General features: G+C 38.7%; 1 long non-coding RNA gene across 1 annotated transcript; it reads right to left on the bottom strand.

Moving 5' to 3' along the window:
• Window positions 1-1050: 1050 nt before the first annotated feature.
• LOC109366087 lies at window positions 1051-25785 on the bottom strand. Its single transcript, XR_004158911.1, has 2 exons — window positions 25703-25785; window positions 1051-1792 (listed from the first exon to the last, which is right to left on the bottom strand). It is a non-coding gene; the product is annotated as an uncharacterized LOC109366087 (long non-coding RNA).

The raw sequence follows: 25785 nt of genomic DNA, 5'->3' as shown, positions 1-25785 counted from the left end.
TGAGTCTGTAGAGTGAGGGTGCACTTATCCTTTGGAGAGACAGCTACTTCGTAAGAGGCGCTCAAGAAACGGTTAAGTCATCTTTTTGCTCAACTTGATATAATCTTTATACAGCCTGAGATTCCAGTTTAGCGTAATGCAATTCCAGAGACAAAGAGTTGCAAATGTGTAGGTTTCAAGTAACTTAAGGCTTTTAAGATTTCCTCCAGTCAGATTTTCTTCAAAAGTTCAGTTGCAGAAATTTAAACACACGCACATACATATGTATATATATGACATTCATCTTTTCCAAGCTGCCCTCTGGCATATCTTTTCCATCTGACGTATTTCTGCTGCTAAAGCTGAAAGAGATTGCATAAAGGGAAAAAAAGGCACACAAACCGTGCGAAACAACAGACCCAAACTTGTGCAGGCACTGGTGTGCCAGGCCAGATGGGAAATCCCTCTTGGTACTGAACCGCTCGTTGGATTCAAACGTTTTTGCAATCCAAAGCCAATCCAATTTTCATTGCAGCACTTTTTTTCCACCAGAGACCCAACAGAGCCTGAACCGTTTATCACGCTATCTTGCCTGCTTTCCCACTTTTTGCTGCCACACACGAATGACAAAGAAACCCCCTCTTCATTTATAGCGGAATCAAAAATGCTCCAAAGCTTTTAGCTTTTAAAGCAGATAAGTTTGCCTCAGGTGAACCATGAAGTTCTCTCTCTTCCAAAACAGGCTTAAATGTCAAGCTGTTTTTCCTTTACTTTTCCCTTTTTTTCTGCTACAAGGAATCACAGACTTTTCATCCTACCAAAAACAAATGCCAGAATTAATGCACATCAAGTAAGCAATCTTTCACAATCTTCTAAAATTCAAGGAAGGAAGAAACGTATTCATCTAAAAAAAAAAGAGAAGCAGCATTAAAAATCTGACTTCCTGGTTTCACTATTTCTCTAGGTATTTTCCTTGCTTGTTTTATCGGATCTTTCCTTCTTGATGCTTGTCTACAGCACAGATTCATAGTTCCAGACACAACATTTGCAGTTGTACAAGAAGGAAACATATGAAGTATTCCAATCGTTTTATTTGAGTAACATTAATGAGCTCAATTCATTAGTATGTATATCACACTAAGTGAAAAGAGGAAAAAGGAGAGGAAGAGAGAATATGTAAGACGATGACCTGGTTAACTCAAGAAGGATGATGAGGATTCTTCAGTTCAATGCCCAGACTTGTCCCATAGTTCCTCAACTTACTTACTTTCAGTCATCATCGCTCAACATACAGTCACGATTTATTAGTCCATTCAGAAACTACTGAGCCCAAAGCATACCGTGCCAAAGACGACACATTTTGCCCCTGCAATAACAAAATCACTTTCCTCTGCCCTCAGTATTCTTATGTTTCCCTCACAATTACTGATTTAGACTGTGGAGGTATTTCTTAGGCTTTTTCTGTGTGGAGGGTGTTTTTTCTTCTTTTTTTTGCAAACTTTTTTCACTCGTGAAGACCATGTAGTAAGTTGAATATTACTGGCAGGTGTTTTTCCATGGATTACCAATTCCTGTGCTGTAAAGGTGCTCCATCTGGTACTTAAATTAATTTTCATCAATTGCAAAGCTCTCAGGAATACGTGAAAGTCAGTCTATGCGATGACAAAAACATGTGCACTTTCATGTACGTGCAGTACATACACCAGCTCGGTGAACCTGGTACTCAGAGCTGCAACTGGCTTCTCAGCTTAGCTATGGTAATCTTGTAAGGCGCCTGTCACTCAAAGCTTGAAATCTCAGCCTTCTTCCAACTCTGCAAGACAAAACACACACAACACACAGGAAAAAAAAGAAAAAAGTGAAAAAATAGGAAAGTAAGCCACAAAACAGTTTAGAGATATAGAAACTACTGTGATAATAAACAAAACATGACATTTAAGCATTTTATATAGAGCTTTCATACGAAATATCTATATTGTATATAGATACATGTGTTATTTAGACACAAAGTACAGTATTTTCTTCTTCATAATTCATATGCATAACTGATGAAATGTTTTCAAGAAAGACACACAAGAAAAAAACTTTTATTTTTTTACTGGAATTGCTAATACAAACTCCTAACAAAGACTCCACAGTTCTGTAGAGTGAGGGTTGGAAAGGGAGGTGTCAGTGACAGAACAGACACACAGATTCCAAGGGATTAAAAGAACCACAGACTGATTGAGGTTGGCAGGGACATCTCTGGGTCCTTCATCTCATCCAGCCCAACCCAAGCTCAAGCAGGGAAATCCAAATACATCTCAAGTACACATGTATGCAGTTATTACTTCTGTACAGCTCTTGCTAAAGAAATCTCATTTAAACAAAGAATTGCAATGGTTGCATTCATTAGCGCTGTAAAAATGGGCTTGCCTGCACTTCATGTAATACTGTACTAACCTCTCTTTCTGAGTAACCAACCACTTCTTTTTGGCCAAGCATAGATGTACTTATAACAATTTAAAATATCTGTATCTATAGACATAGATAACAAGGCAAGGATATAAGGCAGTTTACAAATCAGCTAGGAAAACGGTCCCTGAGGTTTGGTGAGTCACTACTGGAACTTTTGAGCATTACAGCTAAACAAGATATAAAAATAATGGCTATTACCATTTTCTTTCACAATAGCATGGCTTTGTACAACCTTTGTATGCAGTTTCTGTCCTCATTCACTGCATAGAAAATCAACAAGTTTGAGAAAAGGGCCCTTCTGCATCTTGGACAGTAACCCACTCTCATCTGAGTCTGATTCATGATCAGTTTGAGGATTAGAGAAACAAAAGACTCCTCTTCTTAAAAATATTCTAACTGCATTAGGAAAGCTGGACAGGCAAAGATGAAAATATCTAACTACAAAACATTCAGTCATTATTCAAATGTCTCTCTCTCAATAATGTCCTGACTACAAGACTGCACTTATATTTAAATCACTGAAGGTCAGCACCACCTTCATGTTGTACTTGAGTTCAGTAGATAAGATTAAAAAATACCTTTAAAACTGTAATTCAAAAAGATAGGCTGAATTAAGATTACATACATATTAAGATCTAGTTCTTTCCACTCTCCTTCATTTCCATCTGCTGAATATTTCCTAAGAAATAACCTAATTAGAAGATTCAGAGGCAAGTCTTCCCCCAGGAAAATCAGTATCTGATTTAGACACACACACCATTTTTCTTTTGCCCTTACAGCAGCCCCATAATCCTGCTTTCTCTACAAGTTCAAAGCAAGCTTTTTGCCTTCTTTTTCCTCTCCAAGAAACACAAATGAATGGTAACTACCTCTGTTGCAAGGCATATGGAAGAAGGTGAGGATAAAAAGCCTTATATAAGAACTAGCTGCTACTTCAGTATAATCTTACTACTAGCCTGAATGCAGGTTGGGCTCTGCATATAACGAGAATTTAGCCTTTCAGATCAAGCTTTCAAACTAAAGTTCTAACCGTAGGTTTTTAATCATCAAGCTTTATGCACCTATTCTTTCAGAGTGGGAAAGGTGCACATCATGGAAGTTCACTGGATCATGAAGCAACTGTTTTCAGTTATTTCTAAGCGCTAGTTGGCCACCAAGTATCAACAAATTGCAGCAATCTGGTTTTACTCTCACTTAAAGAGCAGATTAAAATTTCTTTGTTCTGGAAGATGCTACTTGAACCCATGCTCTAATATGATTCACAGCCCAGCGATGTAAAATTAGGTAGTTAGCTAATGATTCAAAAAATCTGCAGCACAGGAAAAAGGATCTACAATTATTTTATCTGCTGTGCGGTATAGCTCTTCTTGAATGCAAAACCAGCAAGTTAAGTTCTGACATTACAGGAATGAATTCAAGTATTAATTTAAGGTGGAAAAAAAAAAGGTTATTAGCAGTGGCTCTCCCACTTGTGTCAATATTTAACCCAATTTAACTCCTAAGTGTTTCCATTAACTTATATAAGAGTATAAACATTAAGCTAGTTAGACAACCAGAAAAATATTTGCTTGTTCTCATGCATCTTTCATTGAGGTGTCTTTCTTTTGTTGACAGAAAGAAGTCACGCACAGCCAAGTATACCAATACTGCAGCAAGCTCTTCAGCATTTTATGTTTATTCAAAACCCCACTCTTCACAGCTTAGAATAGGGTATCTTAATGTGAGATTACAAGGAGACTGGGAGGGAAGGGAAAGCAGAGAAGGAAAAAGGAAATGCAGACAAGTACTCTGTATTCTAAATTATTAATTAACCTTAAAAAAAAAAAAACAAACACACATACACACAAAGAAAACCTCACAATAGCCTGCATTTTCAAGATCCTGACCACGCAAAAATCTTATGGAAAGAACTGTAAGCTACAGAGTCTTTGAAAAGTCAAGCTACCCTATTCCAGGCTTTTTAGTCTAAGCAATTTTCCTCCTATAAAACTTGCATGAGGTCAAAAGAAACAGCAGTTTTCCCTCCATCTGCCATGTAAGAAGGGAAAAATAAACACCTCTGTCAATGAAGACTGCAAGATACTTGAGGTAAGGGAAGGAGACCTGTTCTGAAGCATCAAACCACAACTGGTTCTGCACAAGCTGACAGCAGATGATCCCACCAGCTATCGAATAGTGGTTATGGGATTTACCTTCAAGGTTACTGCTAAACAAAATACTACACAAATGGCGCTTCTCATAATACAGACATTCTATTACAAACTAACAGAGCTAGAAGCTAGCCAGGCATAACACCTTTTTGTTTATGTAGTCCAACTTACAAAGCAACATAAATTGAGTAATCTTATTCAAGTGGAACAAAAATTCTTTATCAAAATTAACTACTCAGTTCCTAAAGGACCGAAGTAAGATAACTGGTTTGTGGGGGAAAAAAAAGCCAATTTCATAAGGAAAAAAATATAAATTTTGACCTGAGCAAGTACTCTTCTTTTCTTTCACTCATCTCCTCTAATTATCTTTGTTTCATTCACCTTCCATTATGCTGCAAGTCATTGAGGTTTTCATTCTTCTTTAATATTAAAGAAGAATATGCAGTTTGGAGGACACCACTCTAAACAAATACCAGAAAGGGTGTAAAGCTGTTCTTCATGCCAAGACAGACAAAAAAAAAAAAAAGCTAGAACAAGCTTAATTTGTATTCCCTTTGTTCTTAAATTGCTCTCTCTCCATAAATTTCATCCTTCTGCAATTTTAGAAGTTCTTCCCCTGATCCATGGCAACTGTATGGCCTGGGCAGGACAGTCTAATTTGAGATGTAAAGACATCAGTAACCCCAGTAGAGCTGCACAGAAACAGGCAAGTGGCAAAGGCATAATGCCAGCCACTGCAATCATAATTGCCAGTGCATTAATAGAAATGCTGTAATGTAAGTCATATGTGGCTATATTTTCATAAGAAAATGAGACAGAAAATATATCTCTTGGCAAATAGAATGAAATGAAGCTTACATTAGCAGTTTCTCAGCAGATACCCATCATGAATATTGACAGAACTTATTTCAACACAATATTCCAATAATGAAACACCATTAAAATGCCTTCAGGAAAGCCGTTTTCAGGAAAAACACCAGTGGTCCTTAAGTAAACTGTCAGAAGCTATTAATTGGGTGTCGCCAAATTTACACATCTTGGAAAAGGAAGGGGCCTGGAAATATGAAAGACAGTAAACTGTTAAAGTCCAGAGTACAGAAGTGAGGTAAACAAGCTGTTACACTGTTCATGGGGAAAAGAAACTGGAAGAAGCCTAGCACCTTTCCTACCAGGCAGATCAGCAAGCTGATGTAGATGAAAACACATCCTCCAAAACCAGCAGCTGACTTCCACCTGGACCAGCTACCTTACATCAACAGAGCACACACACGCACAGCAGGGCAGGGGGCAGGGCGAGAGGTGAGTGCCACAGCAGCCCACATGGCTCTCAGCTGAAGCTGTACTCAAAAGCTTTTCCTTTTTGCTTGAAGCTCAATCAATCCTAGTGCAGGCCCAGCAGGGTCCTGCATTCAGCAGTGCCGGTAAAACTGCAAAGGTGGTGGAGCTGTACAGCACAAGTGAGAAACAGGGGAGGAGAACTTGCAAACAGAATTGCATTTGAATGCCTTCTAGGGTAAAATTTGGGCTTAACGTTTCTGAAATCAATGTACTGCCCTCAGAAGGGAAGAAAGAAAAGCTTATGTCTAGGGGTGAATTTAAGATGGCCACCACAATGTCCCAGAGCAAAGGCTGGGACACATGCCATGCTCTCAGATAACATGGAGTAGGCTGAAACACTTCAGAGGGATGTTGAAGGAGCTGTTTCAGAAAAGAAAGAATATACTACCTTTGTTTTAAAAGTGGAAAATTACAACACTGAACCACACATTCAAAATCCTTAGAGCTGGAAAAAAATGTAGCATGAACAAGAAAGTCCTTTCGGTTACAGGTATGAATCTTCTCTCTCAAAAAGGGGTCAAAATCCTCACAGCACAGAGAACATCTGCATGATCCATATTTCAGGGGACGCTCACTTAAAAAGTGGAATCAACTGAGTCTTGTTAATGACATTGAAAAATGTTCAGCAGAGCCCCAGCTCTTACCACGTCTTTTCCACTGAACTGAACGGACTGACCTTGCCTGTAATTACAGCGCAATTCCTTTCCCTGAGGAACACTGCAGCCTGCAAACTTCCCTCGAGCCTGCAGCAGCTCTGTATAGTTCCTAATTATCTCCAAAATCTGTCCACAGGCTCTCTTAATACTTTCTTATGAACATACATTAAAGTTTTGCTACACTCCCCCAAAATCCCAGTATACCCTCATATGTGACCGCAACACTGGAAGTAATTTTAAAATTAAAAAAAAAAAAAAAGAAAAGAAAGAAATAGGAGTGGGAGATGAAGGAGTAAAACAGAAGCCGCTGGTTTTCAGAATTCAGAAGAGCCCCCCATAAAGAATTATTTCTGTTCGATAGCAACGATATTTCAGTCAGAAATTTGATAAACAGTGGGCACCTACTGCAAAGCAGTGCGGGCACAGCACAGCAGCAGGACAGGACACTGCGCCAGGTTTCACAGTCTTTGGGTTTGAGGAAAAGGAACTTAGCTCCAGCCCTGCCTGTCCCTTAGATGTGCCGCAGCCAAAGATTTCAGTCTGTGTTGGAGGACTTGCATCCAAAAGCATTACTTGGAGGTCTAGGTGCAAAGGCGGGGATACTCTATACTTTCACATAAAAGACACGCAGAGCTAAGGAACAGCTTCATCTCTTTCCCATACCTGTTCCCTTTTTTTTTTTTTCTTCAAGCACAATGTTTTTCTCCTCAAGGTTCTGGAAGTCTGTGCAAAGTCATCTATGTTAAAAGAATACTGTGTCACAAAGACAGATCGAAAGAGTGATTGCCTTATTGCAACCTTGAGAAGAGAGTTGCTATAGAGGCCTTTCTAAAAGTTGAGAGCTTTAAATGAATGCTCTCAACAAAGCAAAGATTTGTGTATGGAAGTGAGTCATTACACTAGCAAGACTTGGAGGGCATCAGATCAGCCGTGCACATGTGCCCAGGGAAGTGAATGATGGTTTTGAGAGGACTTGTCTATATGCCAAGTGTTGACTGGTCCTCTACAAACAGAGGCAAGGAGGCCAGTAAGAAGCAAGCATTCCCTATGCACAGTAATACCATGCTGGGTATCTGGCAAAGAGGCAGAAGGGGAATGGCTTTAAACTAAAACAAAGGACATTCAGATTAGCTATTAGAAAATTTTCATTCAGATGCTGATGAGGCACTGGCTCCCCAAGAGAAGCTGTGGGTGTTCTGGAGGCGTTCAAGGTCAGGTTGGATGAGGCACTCCTGGGCAACTTGATCTCGTGAATGGCAGCCCTGCCCATGGCAGGGGGCTTGGGCTTGGTGGGCTTTAAGGTTCCTTTCAGTCTGAGCCAGTCTTTGACTCCATAATACACACCTTTGTGAACTGGAACAGCAGCCTTGTGTTCAAATATTTTTATTTTAAAAAGGTCTTTGCAATTATGATTCACTCTTCACCCTGGCTAACCCCTCCTGTTACACATATAAAACATTTAGATTGATAAAACAAAAATTTCAAGCCGGGAAAAGACATCACAGTACAATGCAGTGCAAACAATTCTATCATTCAAAATGGTACAAAAATGTGTTAGATGATCACAGATGAACGAAGATTCAGAGTGTAACATAAGTCATTCTAAAAAGGAACTCTGAATATTTCACTTAAATGCTGTAAGTGTAAAAAAGAGACTCTAAACTTTGTTTATAAAATTCATTTTTACATTTAACTCAAAATTTAATTGAGATGCTGATTCTTCCCATTCAGCTTTGTCAATCTTCAAAGATCAATTTTTGACAGGTACCGTTTTAAATATAAAATTTATTCATTTAAAATTGTATTGATATATCCATTTCTTAACATCCCAAGACATCCATATTTCATGTAATCTGTGTATCTGCAGTCACCAGATCACGTTTGTTTCTCTTCCCAGTTTCAAAGCTATGGACAATATCCTTCCTTTCAACAAACACTCAGGTTTCACCAAAAAAGAAAACAAATGCTACAGATCGACATTTTTTTTTTAAAGTAGAAGCAATATTTCTCAGCGCTTTATAGCTAGTGCTGATATTAATTTTCATTTGTTTTCCCACAGAAGTTATGTAAGTGCCAACTTCTTGAATCCAATTATTTCCCTTATTCAATCCAAAACTCTCAATACCTTTTCAGTATTTTTATCTAATCTATGCTTATGAGATTTTCTGTTAACGCTCAGTTTCAGAATCCATCACAGCAGCTAAATCTATAGCTTCCAGATACAGAAGATAAATATACCTGAGAAACTAATGTACTCACATACACACAAAAATAAAGTGATCCACATTACACAGGAGAAAAAGCACTGACATTCTTCCATTAAATTTTTTTCTTTCCCAAGTTTAATCTGCTGCCTTTACCAAAGAGCACAAGGATCTTCAGATCAACATGGTGAACTTTTCAAAACTGCCAGGGAAAAGACTGACCCAATTGAAGAATGTCAGCTTCATACGTTTTTTCTACTTCATTATGAAAATTGGAATTTGGGGAAGTAATATGATGGCATTTAGTAAATGAAGTACAACTTAGGTTTTTTTCCTAACGAGTACAGGTCACACTCATGCACAAAGGTTGGTCTTTCTCATTACTATTTTTCTTTTCTCTTCTTGAACATGAAAGTAAATTCCTTAGGATTCCATCCTGGTTGCAAATTCTTGTCAAAAGCAACAATAAGATAAAAGGAATATGATGTCATTTCATAAATAATATAATTTTGACCTAAATTTTAAAGCCATCTTAAAATAAGTGGCTTTTTTTTCCCCTTCCACACCTAGAATTACTATATACTTCGACAAACTAATTTTAGTACAATAGCTTTTCCATTTAGTAAATACTTCACAAAGTAGCTCCACATCTATATAAAATATAGAACTTACTACACTCATTTTTTCTGTATGTCTATAATAAAATGGTGAAAAACAGAACAACCCAAGGAAAAGAACTACTAACACAAACTACTACCCTGGCTGCTCCCCCTGTAAAATGCCACATCTATACAGTGGGTTTCTCTTCTATACATCACTAAGTCTACTTGCAAGCTGCCAAGGAAAATGCTGCTGCTTTCTCTGGTAAGCAGCTTGGCAAGGTAACATCTTAATCTCATGGTGTCAGTGGTCCCCTTGAGCTCAAAAAGTCTATTAAAACAATTTACATGAAAACATCTTCAAGAGTTCAATTCTATAGCTTAAGAGGATTTGTATATCCCAATTTCTTCTAAGATTCAGGGAACATAAGATGGCATACCATCTCAGTATCTAATGCTGTTATGAAACCCTAATAATTTCTCCATCGACTACTATTTACAGACCGTAGAATAACAGGAGGTTACTTGGAGAAAACTACATGCTTTCTTGTTAACAAAACTAACTAGACTGCACCGATATCAACACTTCAGCTGTACCTGTATCAAACAGCTGTGAGCTGCAGTAGACTGATGCACAAAAGCACAAAACAAAAATTATTTCAACAAAAAATATAAAATATTCAGCATTTCATAGAGCTGATACAAAGTTTCTGAAATTATATAACTCAAGAATGACACTTCAAGAAAATTCCACCCCAACAACAAAAATGACACTATCTTCCACTTATTGTTCTACCAAATGACAGCAGGAAACAAAGCTGATGAACAGAAATTACCACACTGGAATACAAAAATTCCCTTCCTAACAATTAAAAGAACGAAAAATCTAAATTAAATATGGGATAAAACTAGTTATACAGTGATTCTAAAAACGCTACACTGGATCATTAACCTATCAAGCCTGCAATACGAACAGCAAAATGAAGCCAGACACCACAAGATCACAGACTGACAACCCAGAGCAATGCAGGGATCCAATTACCAGCAACATCTCCTGCCAGGCAGCCAGGCTCCTGTGGGGACAGATAGCACATACTAGGATGTTCCACACTAAAGCAGCATTTGCTTCTTACATAGAACCATGCAGATGTCACAGGATTATTGCCACTCAGTGCTTCCACGTTTACATTTATCAAAACTTTAAAGCAGAGCATAGCACAGCACTTACAGCTTTGTGACTTTCCCCAGTGCAATGTATCCTGCGACTATAAGATGTCGCTCTCCTTGAAATGGTCAAAAGCTGAGATCAGGGCTGACAGCAAATGTCCTTTATTACTGCTCCTCAAAACTGTGCCCGAATTGGCCCAGAGCTCTAACAAACTAGAAAGCAAACTCCAGCTCTATCTCCTGTGAGCCCACATGCCACTGCAAATAACATTGGGGTCCACACAGGTCAGCTATGTTCAACAATTATTATTGTTTGATTTCCTCTAAAGCGCAGCTAGAAATAACTGAAGCTTTATCAATTTTCAAAGGAAGCTTCTATAACTACATTGGTATGCCCTATGGGAACACGACTCTGTTTCTCATAGCAACCTTCAATGATTTAAGCAGCGAGCCCTGCTCTTCCCACAGCATCATTAATACTCAGAGAGCTTCATCATTCTTCACCAACAGAAGAAATGCATTCTTAGTAAAATACTGCTCTGCCTCAATGTCAGGGATCTAGGACATTTTGCTCTGCGAGCAAATAAGGCCTTGCCATTACCTTTAATCATGATTTTTCACAGCACTTCACAACAAAGTGACAGTATCTTGGGGTTTTCTTTTTTTTAATTCTTATTCCATTGCTGTACTTTAATTACGCTCAATAGATTCCATTTTTTACGCTCTCTCCTAAACACAGATCAAATCCCATAACATTTTCAAGAAGCATTTTATTTAAATTTGGCAGTGACAGCTACTGTTTCATATCTATGGGGATTCACCTGTTTACAGATGCTGAAGCTCTCTGTCCTTAAGTGACCGCACAGTTGGCGTGTGACACTGTTATCAATGGCAATTTAATGCCTTCACAATACTTATCTATCTCTTAAAAAATAAAGTTTTATGGCAAAAGTAGGAGAGTTAGTATACAACAAGGCAGGGCTGCTTCTACAAGCCCTTTCTCACTACTTGCAGAGTGGTGTCTAGCCTTGAAGGCAGGTATGCATTATAAAAATTTTTAGCAGCTTTCCGTAAGTGAGTATGACTCCTGTATTACTAGATGAGGAAACTAAAGACACAAGCTTACAAGGAAAGTAAAATGTTCAAAGCAACCAATGCCACAGAAAGACTTCTTAATCTCAAACACCTCAATGACCTATTCCTGTTTCCTAGGTCCAGCCAACCTTGGTCCATCTGTTCATTACCTGGTGCCTGTCTGACTTCTCTTTGGGCATACTCTGCTTCCTAAACTAAGAGAAAATAAATACTGAAACAAACAACAAAAAAAAGCAAGGAGTATTCTCTGAGCTGAAGCATCTCACTGAAAGGTCAAATGAGCGTCAGAGCTGAGGCAAAGGAGCAGGCAGGACCCAGAAGTGCAGACTAAGGAACAATAAGATGTTAGATCTGTTCAGCTGGGCCACAGACCTTCCCCAGGAACACAGATGGAGAATCTTTTCCAATACTGAAGGGGAAGACAGCATCAGAATAAGTAACAGGAACGTACCATTATAGAGATCCAGTCTGTAAACTATGATCCTATCATTACTTTATCCATCTTGCTTCAAAACCTATCTATCTGTTTTGGATTCACAGGAAATGCCATAACCAACATTCTGCTTTTTGTTCTCATATTTAAAAATAACCATTAACATTTGGTGAAACATATCATGTGTCAAAATACTTCTCCTGCAGCTCACTGCAGGAAGACAGGCACACAGGCTGTGTTAATTCAAAATGATTTACAGTAACCAAGTGTGGTTATTATCTCCATCATCAATCAAGGAAATTTGATTTCGATATATAATTTTGAACCTGCATTTCTACTCCTGGTGTGATAGAGTCTACTACTAGGTAGTAACCTCAAACTGATGTTGATTTACAAGTAAAAACAGCCCCACATTTGATACCTCTTTTTTACAAACTGTAATGCCATAATGCATTCACATTTAAGTAATCACATAACTTAAACATACATTTATCCAGATTATTTTCATACCTGATTTTAGAGAACAGTAAACAGTCTACTTCCTATTTTCTGAACTGCTATATAGGTACCACTGGCACACACAGCATGCATTCCTGGCATGGAAGCTTCAGCATTACAAGAGACAGCCTAGAAAAAGAAGGTACCACTGCCACCAGTCAAATCCAATGTCACTGTGGTTGCCAGGGATAGGAGGAAAAAAAAAAAGTTGCAATACTGTGAAGTATTATATTATCTTTCAAACTCGCAAGTGTGTCAAGCTGGTTTCAAAGGAAACTGTAATTTCATTTACACAAATCCAAATTATACAAGATCTGGACAATATTTAGACATTAATTATAAAACTACAATAGACATTTTGGATACACATGCTTCTATTATGTTCTGCATTAAAAACTACATTTGTTTTTGTTTTCTCCTGTTAACAAAAGAAGTATTATCTTTAGCTCATGAACTGAGCTGATGGTCTCTGGACATCACATCCTTAAGAGAACTTGTTGAGATCAACAGCACATTTCATCTCCTACATTTTGCAAGAGGAAAACAAGCTTTTTCATAGTTTCTTATTTTGAAGGGAAAAAAATTGACAAACTAAACTAAAACAGAATTTTCTGCCCGTGCCTACTGAAGAAAATCTGTTGCAAAGTGAGCTGCCCCTTCAAGCAAACTGAATTCAAAATTTACCAACCAATTTCTCTCATTTTGGTCATCTGAGATACTTAAATTTTCAACCAAAAGTATTTAAGAGATAGTCATCATACTTATTAGCAAGTTATTTTAATTACATTTGATGAGTTATGCTGAAGGCTAAATTTACTATAATGTTTAGACTAAAAGTACACTTAAAAATAGCACATCTTATATCCCTTCTTAGCTACCCTGTAAATACTCTAACACACTCCAATTAAAAAATAATAAGGGGAAAAGTTTTGCCTGCAAAAGCCACCTCCTCCATTTAGGACTTGAGTCTTTGTTGTCATTACAAGACAAAAAGGTCCTGAACCTCAGTTTAAAAGCAGGATAAATCTTTAAAAGAAGATAAGGCTGAGCTAAAAAGTCAAACCATTAAGAGAACTGCATAAAATATAAGCACACATTCTCTCCTCTTGAATCAGCAGTGGAGCGGTTACAGTCTCCACCACCTACAGGAGGGGAAATATCAGGCTGTCACAGCCAGACTTCAACATGATTTGTCTGCTAAAGCCTTTTGAACACACTAGTTTTATTTTCTTTGGGTTTTTGTGTTTTTGCTTGGGTTTAGTTTTTTCTAAAAAAGGAAAGAATAGGTTCTTCGTACCTCAAATGTCAACATACACAAGATTTCAGACAGATGAATCTGGCATCGACATGTCAGATTCATAATACACAGACCATGTTGAAATTAGAATTTCTGCTTCCTCCTCAGCCCTAAATTAAAGCAATCTACTTACATAGCCAAAAGAGAGAAAAAAAAAAAAAACGATTATTTGTTGAGCTCTGCAGTGTCATGTGGCAGCAGTAAGGTCAGCCTTTAGAAGTTGGCTCCAACCTGAGCAGTGACTAATCTGCTCCCTTCCCACTGAGGACAGCAGGTCAGGACAAACATCGCTCCTGTAGGGCAGCTAATGATGAGCCAGAGGGAACCCTCTGACAGGAAAGCAAAGGCACAAGGAGCAAGTTTCCTTCTGGGGCAATGAATTAAGGTCATACAGAGAACGAGCCTGTTGTAAGTTCACAGGGTGAAGAGAATAACACTTGAGATTTATGCCATTTCATTTTGAAGCCAATGCGAAAGCTCTGAATCAGACTTTAGGCATGGTATCACTTTTCTATGCTAGCAAACATGCCAAGAGCACATACTACAGTGTCATCTGCCACTGAATAAAAGGGACGATGCATTAGCTTAATGGGGATGCAGGGTGCGGAGGAATCTGTGCCCTTCATCCTAGCAATAGCATCTGTAAGACACCTGCATGCTCGAAGAAGTAAAAACAAAATTGAAACGACTGAAGCAATTTATTAGCCTGCCAATGAAACGATAAATCATCTGACGTCAGAAATGACACATTTATAAAATCCACAAGATAATCCTGTCTCAATAAATGAGGCATTCTTCATACAACAAGGTGGGAACGTGTATTAGGAAAACAATGTACAATCAACAATTAAGCAAAACATAGAAAATACTGATGGAAAAAAAAAATTAAGATAGCAGTGATTCCTTTTGTATTATTCCAGTAAAGACCCAAAAGACCCAACTGATAAAAGTAAACATGTTTGCTTTCACAAGTGAACCATAAGTTGCAAACACCTGAGAGACAAGAGATTGTTATCCTCATGCTAGATTATTTCCAGACATTTTTGGCTATTACTGTAATTATATACCAGAGCTGGGGCCAGGGAAACAGGACAGAACAGAAATACCTCTTTTCAAACAGCATGTCTGTCCTAGTGCAAAAACTGCATATATCACATATGTTTCCAGCAGTGGAAAGTAGGAAGCGACCTTAACAGCTGATCAGGGTATAGGTTCAGCAAAATATGCCTCCACATACCCAATTTATGAACACATTCGGATGCTGATTTTGCTCATAACCACAAAGAGCCAGGGCATTTAATGGAAGGATGACTGTGTACTACATGACACAAAATGAATTTCCATGATACCAAGAATCTAATAAGCCACTGATAATAAATATTTCTTTTCTAGCTGAGAAAGAAATCTGTTTTACTGCAGCATCTTCAGGCTTTCCACTGACACCACGTTAGGAAAGAGGCAATTGTCCCAAGGCACATTTAGACTTATCACCAGCATGACAGAACGTCTTGTTTATAATTAAACTCATCAGTAAGGATTTCAGAATTTAGAGGACAAAAATCAAACAGAATAAATAAATTAAGAAAATCTAAGCTTTTGCCCATTTTGTTTGTAAATATCAGAACAAATATGCAAAAGATATTCCATGCAAATAGGTGCTAGGGCAAATAGCTCAAAATTTGAAGTATCATAGTGTTTCTTAAGCCTTTGATCCTCCAAGCAATATAGAACATGGGATATTTCTTTACAATGTCTGAAAAACTTCATATAAGAAGAGACACTGAGGCTTTCAGAGCAGCACCTATGTATAGATCTTGTCTGAACATGTTTTTGTCTAAGCAGCGTTTTGACTATGTCAACACTAGAGTTCTGAGCCTGAAATTTTCCAAAACACAGAACAAAAGGTCTTTAGCTGTCAGTTCATAACAAGAGTGCAGCAAAATACACTAGATATCCTAATGCTGCCAAGTAAGTTGCACACTTCTGAGAGTTCTATTTTGTATGGAAACCAGCATCTCCCATAACTTTTATCACTCCTCCTTGTTACCACTTAGTCATACTTTAAAAGAGACAGCTTTGAAAAATTCTGCTAGAAAAGCTTGAAAGAGATGGCCAGAGTGCTACGGTACAGGCCACCTAAGAAACATCACAGCACAGGTAGCAAAAACCTTCAGCAGTATCACTCAGAGGAACAATGCACAGTATCAACAGCAGAGCCACAGGAGCTTATCCTGAAATAAAGTCTCAAAAGCACAGAGGGACAAAAGAAGAGACGGGACAGTGGTGTATCATCTTTTGACAAATGTAAACCCCTAAGAGAGCCCTGAATTTACTCAGGTACTCAAAGATGGCAAGTAAGCCTCTGAAGAGAGAATAAGCCTCTCCAAAAATAGAAAAGATCAAGAGAGGTAAACAAGATACCTTGCAAAGAAGGCAAGCAGCTCTAGGCAAGACACCTGGAAAGCCTTGCACCACAACTTGAGAAACCAAGCAAGGAAAATTAGCATGAAAGAATGTGATTTTGTTTTTCTCATTTTTGAATAAACATCTGCACCAAAACACTGATAAATCTCAAAATGACAAGCAAGGACCTTTTGGACTTTTCTCATTGCTCTCTTTGACATAGGGAATTTTATCTTTGCCTTGTTGCCTCGAACTACAACCCTGTTTGCTGAGTCTCTACTTGAACCTGAAATGCAAGAGAACAGACCTACAATCAGTTGAATACATGAGACAGCTAGGATCACATCTTTATCATGATTTTAAGTCTAATCCCATAATTACTGTCTCTGGGGGGTGGGAAATAAAAAGCAACAAAAATACCAAGACTGTTTCAAACAATACCCAACTCCTTCACATAAAACACAGGCAGCACCACGAGGAAGTTGAGACTAAATAACCTTAGTGCTTAATTCTGGTCTTAACCAAAGTATGAAATGGATAAAATGTATTTTTCATATCACATACTATCCTGTTCAAATATAAATCTGAAGCATAATAGCTGAGTAAATATTAAAGAAAGTTATTACAGGAATTAAGAGTCTGTTCTCTAAAAAGTAAATCCAAGCATCGGACGAGATTTTTTCAAGCAAGAGTAACCCTGCTTTATTCATTCTGTTTCAGTAAACGCAGACAAAGGATTATGTAAAATGAAAACTCTCCCTACACACAGATCTGTGGAGAAAAGACATCTCTATAGATAAAGTTGAATAGTCAATAGAAGTGTTTTCTATTATACAAGAAGCAGAAATGCACTCAGGTGCCCAATCAACTCTTCCACCCTTGCCAACAAATGACCAATACAGGCTCATCACTGCTAACACCCAAAACTCCCAATATACCACATTTTGACTCAGTGATACACTGAACCCTTTTCTGGATCTCCTACAAACAGGTGGAGGAATCATTCAGACACAGCAGTGCTTTAGTGGAGACATCTGACTACGTGCCTTACATACAGGGATCACGTTTTCTGCCAGTCTTTTCAAAGTATCGCTACTTCAGCACCACTGCTGACAGTTGACAGACATTACCCCCAAAAATAAACAAGAATAATCAAGAAGCAGATGAGTTGCATTACACTACTTTTGGTCCACTCTCTCTTATTTTGGCCCTGTCTCCTCTTCTGCATTTTTTATTTTAACCTTTACACAGCCTACTCATCCTCTGTTAAGTGAATGTTTGACTCGTGTCCAACTACATGATGATGTCACTTAACATGACCTTGAGTCTTCAGTCTTCTATCCAGTATCCTGAAAGCGCTTCGCTAGCCTAAATGCTCCTAAGGAGAAGCAGGAAAATAGCATTATTCCCATTATACCACTGAGTAAAAGACAATTAAGCACCTGAAGGCAATATAGAAGCTCATGACAGAAGCAGGAGGAGAGTAGGAGTTCTGACTCCCAATCTGCTGCTGCAACCATCAGCAAACGCACAACAGAAGTAAAACCCAAATGTAACTATCAACCTTAGACTAACACAGGTTCATAAAGAAAAAAAATAGCAATCACCAAAATACTAATCTACATGGGACGGCAGTTGCTTTTTCATATGTTACATTTATGGGGCAGCTCCTATGGGCTGCTTTGCCTTCCCAATCACAAAGACTCTGCTACAGCAAAGACCAGACAAGCAGAGGCAGTACTTTGAACACACACCAGAAATTACTGGAATACCTGAAGTTATCTGGCAGATAAGTGGGACTTTCCCTACACAAGTGATTCTGAAATTTGATCCACAGGACACACACGCTTATTTATTAGGAAGGCCTGGATAAGATCCCAGAAGTCATTAGGATGCCTCAAATGAATGTAAAAGACTATTAAAATTAAGTGAAAACAGAACAGAACCCTTTTCTAAAAATAGATCTCACTCTGCAGCCAAAAGTGTGTGCGTGCAATTGTTGATTTATTTCTAACTTGGAACAACTTTCCAGCTAGATTTTCAGATCAGCTAACATAACAAGGTGCTCTGAAACAAAACAATGAAAGGCATTCCAAAATGTCACTTGGGGCGATCAAAAGAGAAAAGGAATGAGCATGACCAGTATTTAAATGTCTTTCACTGAATGCTTTCACACTAGTCCTGCCAGTGAAAAACACAGTAACACAAACGTCTTAAAAATATTCCCGAGAAAAAAACTTATTTGAAGAGCTTGGGTAAGTGTTAGGCTCAGAAAGCGATTAAATCTTAGTCTACATACCAACAAATGAAAGAAGTAAACATAAGTGAAAACCGTCATTTCCACGCTGGTATGGACACTGAGTCATCAGGTAACATTTGTCCATGTGACAATGCAGCTGGAGGCAAATCAATACAATCTAAACTCTGATGACACATCTGTTCCATTACACCTTTCTTTGCCAAAACTAGGCTACTCGGAGATGATCCACTCCTGGAGACACACTACAAAAACTAGGTTACTACCACCCATGAGAAGGTCCCACTATTATTTAAGGAGAGTTTTCATTCTCTGTCAAACATGAAGAAAACTGGTATGTCCATCAATAAAAATTTGCAGGTTTCACTCACCTCTGGACAAGGAGGGAGAACACAAATTCAAATGCAAACCAGAGAACAAAGTTTCAATGAGTGATGCTATTTTAAAACCAGTAAGAGCTTGTGCTGTCACCACAGCTCTAGACAATCAAATCACAAATATTTTCTCTCCAAACCAAGAAGAAGTTTCCTCACACCAGAAGTATTTAAACCAAATTCCAAAGGGGAAAGGGGATGAATGAATTAAGAAAACTACCTAACCTTTGGAATAACCTCCCTTTGACAGTGACTGAAGACTTTACTTTCGTGTCCAGTGAAAACAGAACACTATCTTCTATAAAATCTTTAAGTATTACTGGTCACTTTTAGCCCAAAACAACTGCTATTCTGGCCATCTGTTCTCTGTATTAATAATAGCTATTGCAGAATCCTCCAACAGAACTAAAAACAAAGCTGTATTATGAGAATATCCAATATAATTTTCTTCATCACCACCCATGCTACAACGTCAGTGGCGGCTCATTTATCTCCTTTGAAGAAAGAGCAATTTCCAAGCCAACTGCTTTATTAATAAAAATAAGTACTTAACCTTTTGAGAATCTAAGATGGGGACTAATATTGCCTCCTAGCACTAGTGCTGAGCTCAAATTGTATTCTTCATACAGTGTACTTTCCTCAGTCTTAACACAGCTCCAGCGAAGACGTCCAAATGCAAAAATTCTCTTTGCAACACTGGGAAATTATGTACACTGGATCAAACATGTGTTCCATTGTTACTCTACTGCTCTAAAGAAAGAATGGCTTCTCAGCAGGTTGGTTAAATCTGGAAAGAATCCACCTCTGAAGTCTGTAGTTCATAGGAAGAAAACATAATCACTTAATCCTATGCTTTGTATTCACTTTTAATAGAATCTATTGCTGCATAGTAAGGTTTTTTTTTTGGTTTGTTTTTTTTTTTTCCTCAGCAAAACAGAATAATTCTTGCCTACTATCATAACAGGTCTTGCTATACCTAACTTTAAAAAAAAATCCCTTTTTTTTTTTAGAAAAAATTCCACTTTGGAAAAGCTATAAATGGTTCCAAATCTCATACCAGTAACATGAGGTTGTTTAATTTTATCTCTTTATCATTCATTCAAGACAGCAGATTTTCACTTCCCATATCATTATAAGACTCAAATGTGTTTATTTAAATCTCTCTCCTAGAATTCAACCACCTTTACCATTTTGTCTAATAAATTTCGTGAAGTTACCAGACAACGGGAGCTGCATCCCATTTTCTGTTCTGACAAATAAAAAAAATAAATAATCCATGGAATACATGCCCATGAAAGATCTTTGCCTTAAGCATCAACAAAAACATCTTTAAAGATCTGCTAGTAAACATCAGTACTGAAAAGGAGGAAGGAGGAATCGAAGCCAGGAATAAGTCCACATCAAAGTGGGAAGATCCCAGGAAGGCAGCAGAGCCATCAAACCCATCTCATTTATAATACTGGTTCTTAACAGATGAAGTAAAAATTCAAGAAGTAGGGGCTGCAGGAGAGAGCCATTTCATTACATACTGTTCTGTTTCCAGCTATTTGGGAATGTCTTACAATGTTTTGTAGATAACTGTGCAACAGATATGGGTACAATACCTGTCCTCTGCAAAACCGCTACGGAAACTGCACACCAAGAACTAAATCAAAACTTTCTCCATTCTTACAAACATTCACAAACTCAGCCATTACCTTTCAGAGGCTCACAAGCATTCTGCAGATTCAATTCATACATGTATTAACTTTGTGATCTTTACAAAAAGATACATTTCTAAGTGCAAAGCCATCTGTGAAATGGAACCAGAGAACTGCTGAAGACTAATGCAAGGTATAAGCAAACAGGACATTTCTGTAAGTGAGAAGATGGAAGAGTTACTTCCCGGTAAGTAAGATAGAGTCTGCACACGTCTGACAATCCAGATGTACACACAAAGCAGTCAACCTCATCCATACAAGTTTGATATCAAATTTTACAAATTAAAAATAGCAAGCATTTCCAAAATGGATTGAAGGATTATAGCTTTTAACCTGGCAACAGTGAAACGGCACTGAGGACTGGAATTGGATGATGTATTAAGCCCCTTCCAACCCAAGCCAGTCTATGATTCTAGCTAGAGAAGAACACCTCCGTTGCTATCATTCTTGCACCACTAGATGCTGCAGATGTTAATGTCTCTGAGGGTTCAAAAAGAGATTGCATAAATTCACCACAGCTATTAAAAACCAAATGATTCAATACCAAATTGTCTGTTTAGAGATCTCTAAACTGCATCCTGCTAGAAGCTGGTGAAGCTTCCTTCAGACAATCCAGCTATCTGCACACCCTAGGCACCTGCTATCACTCACCATCAAAACAAGATACTCATGTGGAAAACACTTCTGGTCCGAGCTCATTCTTGGTCTGCATGGGGAAAATGAAGGTAAAATATCTAAAGCTGGTTCAACACCTACACTGCTCAGTTCCCTCATTTTCAAGCACTATGTAGGGCACTTGTATGGCAGCCAAGATATTTATATAGCAACAGTTCTTAATATACTTGCATCACTCACGAGAGCTGGGGAAGGCACCACAAATAGATAACTCTTCCTCCTTCTCCCTTAGCTGAATTCACTCCCCCCTTGAGTTTTACTTAACACTTAAAATAGCTTTCTGAGTAACATTTGTGATATTTTTAATACAATGTTAACTATTATCCACAGCCTATATTATCTACAAGAGAGGATTTGTGTTAGTCTCCCTTCCACGTACTTTAGTCAGGTATTAGACAGGTAGACCTTCGGGGCTACGCTCTATTTTTTAGTTATTTCTGACTAAGAGGATTTCCTAGAAGTCACTCCACCATTCCGATGGAGCAGAGACTCGTTCTCTATGAAGCACAGCCAGCAACACTTAGCTGCAAAACAGAATGAGGCTCCCACTGCACTGGGTACTGCACTAACACAGAACAAAAAGGAGCACGTGCAGCTCTTGCACCCTCCCCTCTCAATGTAAGAACACCATAAGTCAAGGTCTTTCTCCAACTAAAGAACCCCTGTGGGACGTTATCCACTGCTGGCACACGGCTATCAGCCCACCTTCACTTTTCATTATGACTTTATTTCTGCTCATCTCCAAAAACACTGCTCTTCAACAATGTTCTTAACACACATGCAGAATCACAGAACGGCCTGGGTTGAAAAGGACCACAATGATCACCGAGTTTCAACCCGCCTACTATATGCAGGGTCACTCACCACCAGACCAGGCTGCCCAGAGCCACATCCAGCCTGGCCTTTAATGCCTCCAGGGATGGGGCATCCACAACCTCCTTGGGCGACCTGTTCCAGTGCGTCACCACCCTTTGTATGAAAAATACTGCTTTTATTTCATACTGTATCCAACATCAGAATCCTTCCTATGTTTTTCATCTGATTAAGTGGTGCCAGGTAGAACCAGTAAAGTATATGCAGTAATTTTCTTCAAATGGCTGTATGAATAGACATGGTTCTGGGCTCCTTCCAAATTTTACTTAGCAATTATTACTCAAATTAATGAAACAAGAGGTGTTTGAGGATTTATTTAGAAATCAGTTTAGCTGACAAGATATTCGCTTCAGCAAACATTTAATGAGGAGAATGTCTTCACAGGAGAGGAATTTATTCCATACAAAGCAAAAGAATAAATGGTACTAGTACTGAAAAATGCTGGAATTCTTACATTCTAATGGGCAAATTAATCTTCAAACACATGTTTTGCAAAGAGTACTCTGGACTAGACAAGGGCATCAGTGATGACAAACCCAGGAAACTAGGAAAGCATTTATGACTCCTAACAGGGTGGGGTTTGCTGGCACTGAAACTATCCATGGGCAACAATCAAACCAGCCAGATCTCCATGCCATGCAAAGGGCCCAGATTTCCAGGGGGAAGCTCTCCAGGACAGCTGTGATACATTCTAGCTATCAAGGATTTGATGTGCAGCTGAGAAGTACTAAGATTTTTCATAGTATATGCACAAAGCGAAAACTATCAGAAACCATTTAAAAAATTAAACTTTTAAGTAGTGTAAAAGTAGGTAAACAATGACATTAATTAAAAATAACACAAAACAGACAATAGCAGATGAAATAAGCAAGGATGAAAGCAATAGTCGTGTCATTCCCCCAAACCCCCAAAGACTAGAGGTGTTGAGTCACAAAATAATGACCACACAAATAGGCAAAAAATTCTCCTTCATGAAACTGGACCTCTTGAATCTTTTTCCAAAATAATCTGAATCTACACAGACCTAACAAGTCTAGATCCTCTCGTGCCTACAGGCAGGCCCTGTTTTGAAACTGAGTCAACTGAAATTGCTGATTTCAGTGCTTGCTGCCTGCGAGCATTTCACTACCCTACTATCCCCCTAATGAAGGGTCTACAATTCAGACATAAGCAAATTTCTGGACAGTATCACACATAAGGAGTTTCCATGCAAATAAAACTATAACACCGCTGTTATAAAATCTTTTGTATTTCCTAGCAAGTATTGTTATCCCTAAATGTTTCCATTGTTTCCAACTAGAAAACAGAAAATAATTTCTTTGTGCTATTTTGGAAAATATCAACACAGTATAAGAGATCTCAAGTCCTAAACTAGATTGCTTATTAAAATGCACCAATAATAAAATTGGTGATAATCTGCACACCAAAATTGGTAGAAGTGGATGAGGGGAAAAAAAAAAAAATACACTATTTTAGAGGGTGCACCTCACACCTTGTGCCAGAAGTTTGTTCTGCTTCCAGAAGCATTATGAAAAATGGGATGCTTAACGAGAAGAAACAATTCCAGCCAATAGCAACGAAAGAGCAAGATTCCAAATCACTCTACCTCTAATACCTCTAACGTAGCTTCTGCACGCTGAAGAGGAAGAAAGCCAAGAAGATGGAATGGTTCTAGCAATACAAGTAACTCATTCGAAACTCCCCCCACTTCTAATAGATATCAAAAGACATCTGTACAAACCCACTCCACAGCCAAGCTCCTTGGTAACTGGAGGCATGCACCATGATTACTTGGACCCCTTGAAGAGTAATTTGTCCTGAACCATTCTCTAACTCATCCATGAATTCAGTTAAGCCTTCTGCAGAGTCTCTTCTGACACAAAGCAGAGAAGCCTGTTCTACCCAACAGCAAGCAAGCTCAGCTCCCAGCCTTGGCATGGGAGGTACAGTACAAAATGACCTCGGGCACCATTAAGCAAAATAAAAGTGCTACAACAAAAAACAAGTTCAAAACAAATGTGAACTTGTGGGGTCTTATCATAAGGAGATGACGTTTTTTAGTCAATACATGATTTTTTAACCACTTACAGAATTTCTTGGAGCAATCACAGTTGGACAATGATATCTCTATGAGTGCTAGTTGATGACCCTCAAATAAGAAAATCACAATTACACTGAATTCTTTTGCAAGGTGTTTTGAAACCAACTAATGAAAAGCACTGTTAAAAGCTGTACATTCTAAGTAAGCTTAATAATAATATGAAGCGTGTACTAATTTTTTTCCTGGGTGTTAATTATAAACAAAACAAATTGTATTTGGAAGTTCAGCAGAAGCAATCATTTCTGTGATAAAAGGATTCAGGGAGCTAATAGAAGTTACACTGCAGCACTTTGCTTGGTGTAAGCTTACAACAGAATCATCTGAATCTATTCAGCTACTTACTGAAAAAAAATACAGTGAATGAACTGCCCATCAGGAACTCAGTATAGCTCCCAAAGCGAATAGGCAATTTCAGAATAGTGAAATATGGGAAGGGTTTTAGAATAAATACCTGTTGAGTAGGTGAGAACGAATTCCACAGGTTGCCACTCAAAATAGTGATGTATTGTACAAAACAATCCACTTTCTATAAAAGTCATTCACAACAGCAATAGCTGGCAGTCTTCTGGGCTGTTTGTGATTTTTAAAGCATCTACCTACACACAGACCACAGCCTACTGCTTCATTTCAGCCCCACAGAAAATGATAATTACCTTTTTATAAAATTCCACTGGGGGCAGTGCGAGACAGACAATTTTTGGAAATAGTTCCATCTCACTTGGCTCTCATCACCCATAAAAAAACGAGACCCACTTGTCCACATTTCCCTTTTAAGAGCTCTCTTGGGTTAGGGGCTGCAAACACGAAGCTATTTCTCAAATCAGGATTGCAGGATGGAGTTGTGAGCAACCCCAAGTATCACCATCATTTTGCTATTGCAGAAAAATCTGTAATGGTACGATCGAAGCAGTGTAACCAGGAACCATGATGTAAAAAGAAGTCTGTTCTGTGAAAAGCCTTTTTTTTTTTCTTTTTTTAAAGTGAGAACTGACTAAGATTTCAATAGAAACAGTTAAACATTTGTGGCTCACATTCACACAGTCATCTTCAAGGGTGCCACCACCTTTCATGGCAAAACACTCGCTTTCCCCAGCGAGTGCTTGGTATTCTGCATTTCATTAGTCAGATAGTTTAGGGCTTCAGACTTACACTTCACAAATCATTTTCAAAGACAGCCATTAAGCAACAACTGCGCTGTTTACAGCTGCCGTGCGGGAACGCAGCAGCAGCAGCACGTACCTCTTACCTAACCTATCTACAGCAGGCGCGCCGCTCGCCCACCACCAACACCGGGACAGGCGCTCTCAGCCCGGCAAAATGAAGTCACCGACGAAAACGACGCGGGTGCAATCCCATCTTTTAAAGAAGCAGAGAAATATCTTCTCTACGGAGGCCTTTGTCTGGTCCTCGCCCGAGATATCGCGGGGCTCCGAGACCCGAACGTACCGATAACCCGGGCGGCCCTTCACGCTGCGTTCCCCCCGGGACACCCGGGCACGCTCCCCGAACCGCCGCTGCGAGAAGCGGGC

This window comes from Meleagris gallopavo, chromosome 2 (assembly GCF_000146605.3).
Source record: "Meleagris gallopavo isolate NT-WF06-2002-E0010 breed Aviagen turkey brand Nicholas breeding stock chromosome 2, Turkey_5.1, whole genome shotgun sequence".
Classification (NCBI taxonomy): domain Eukaryota; kingdom Metazoa; phylum Chordata; class Aves; order Galliformes; family Phasianidae; genus Meleagris; species Meleagris gallopavo.
This window is presented reverse-complemented; position numbering and strand designations above follow the sequence as displayed.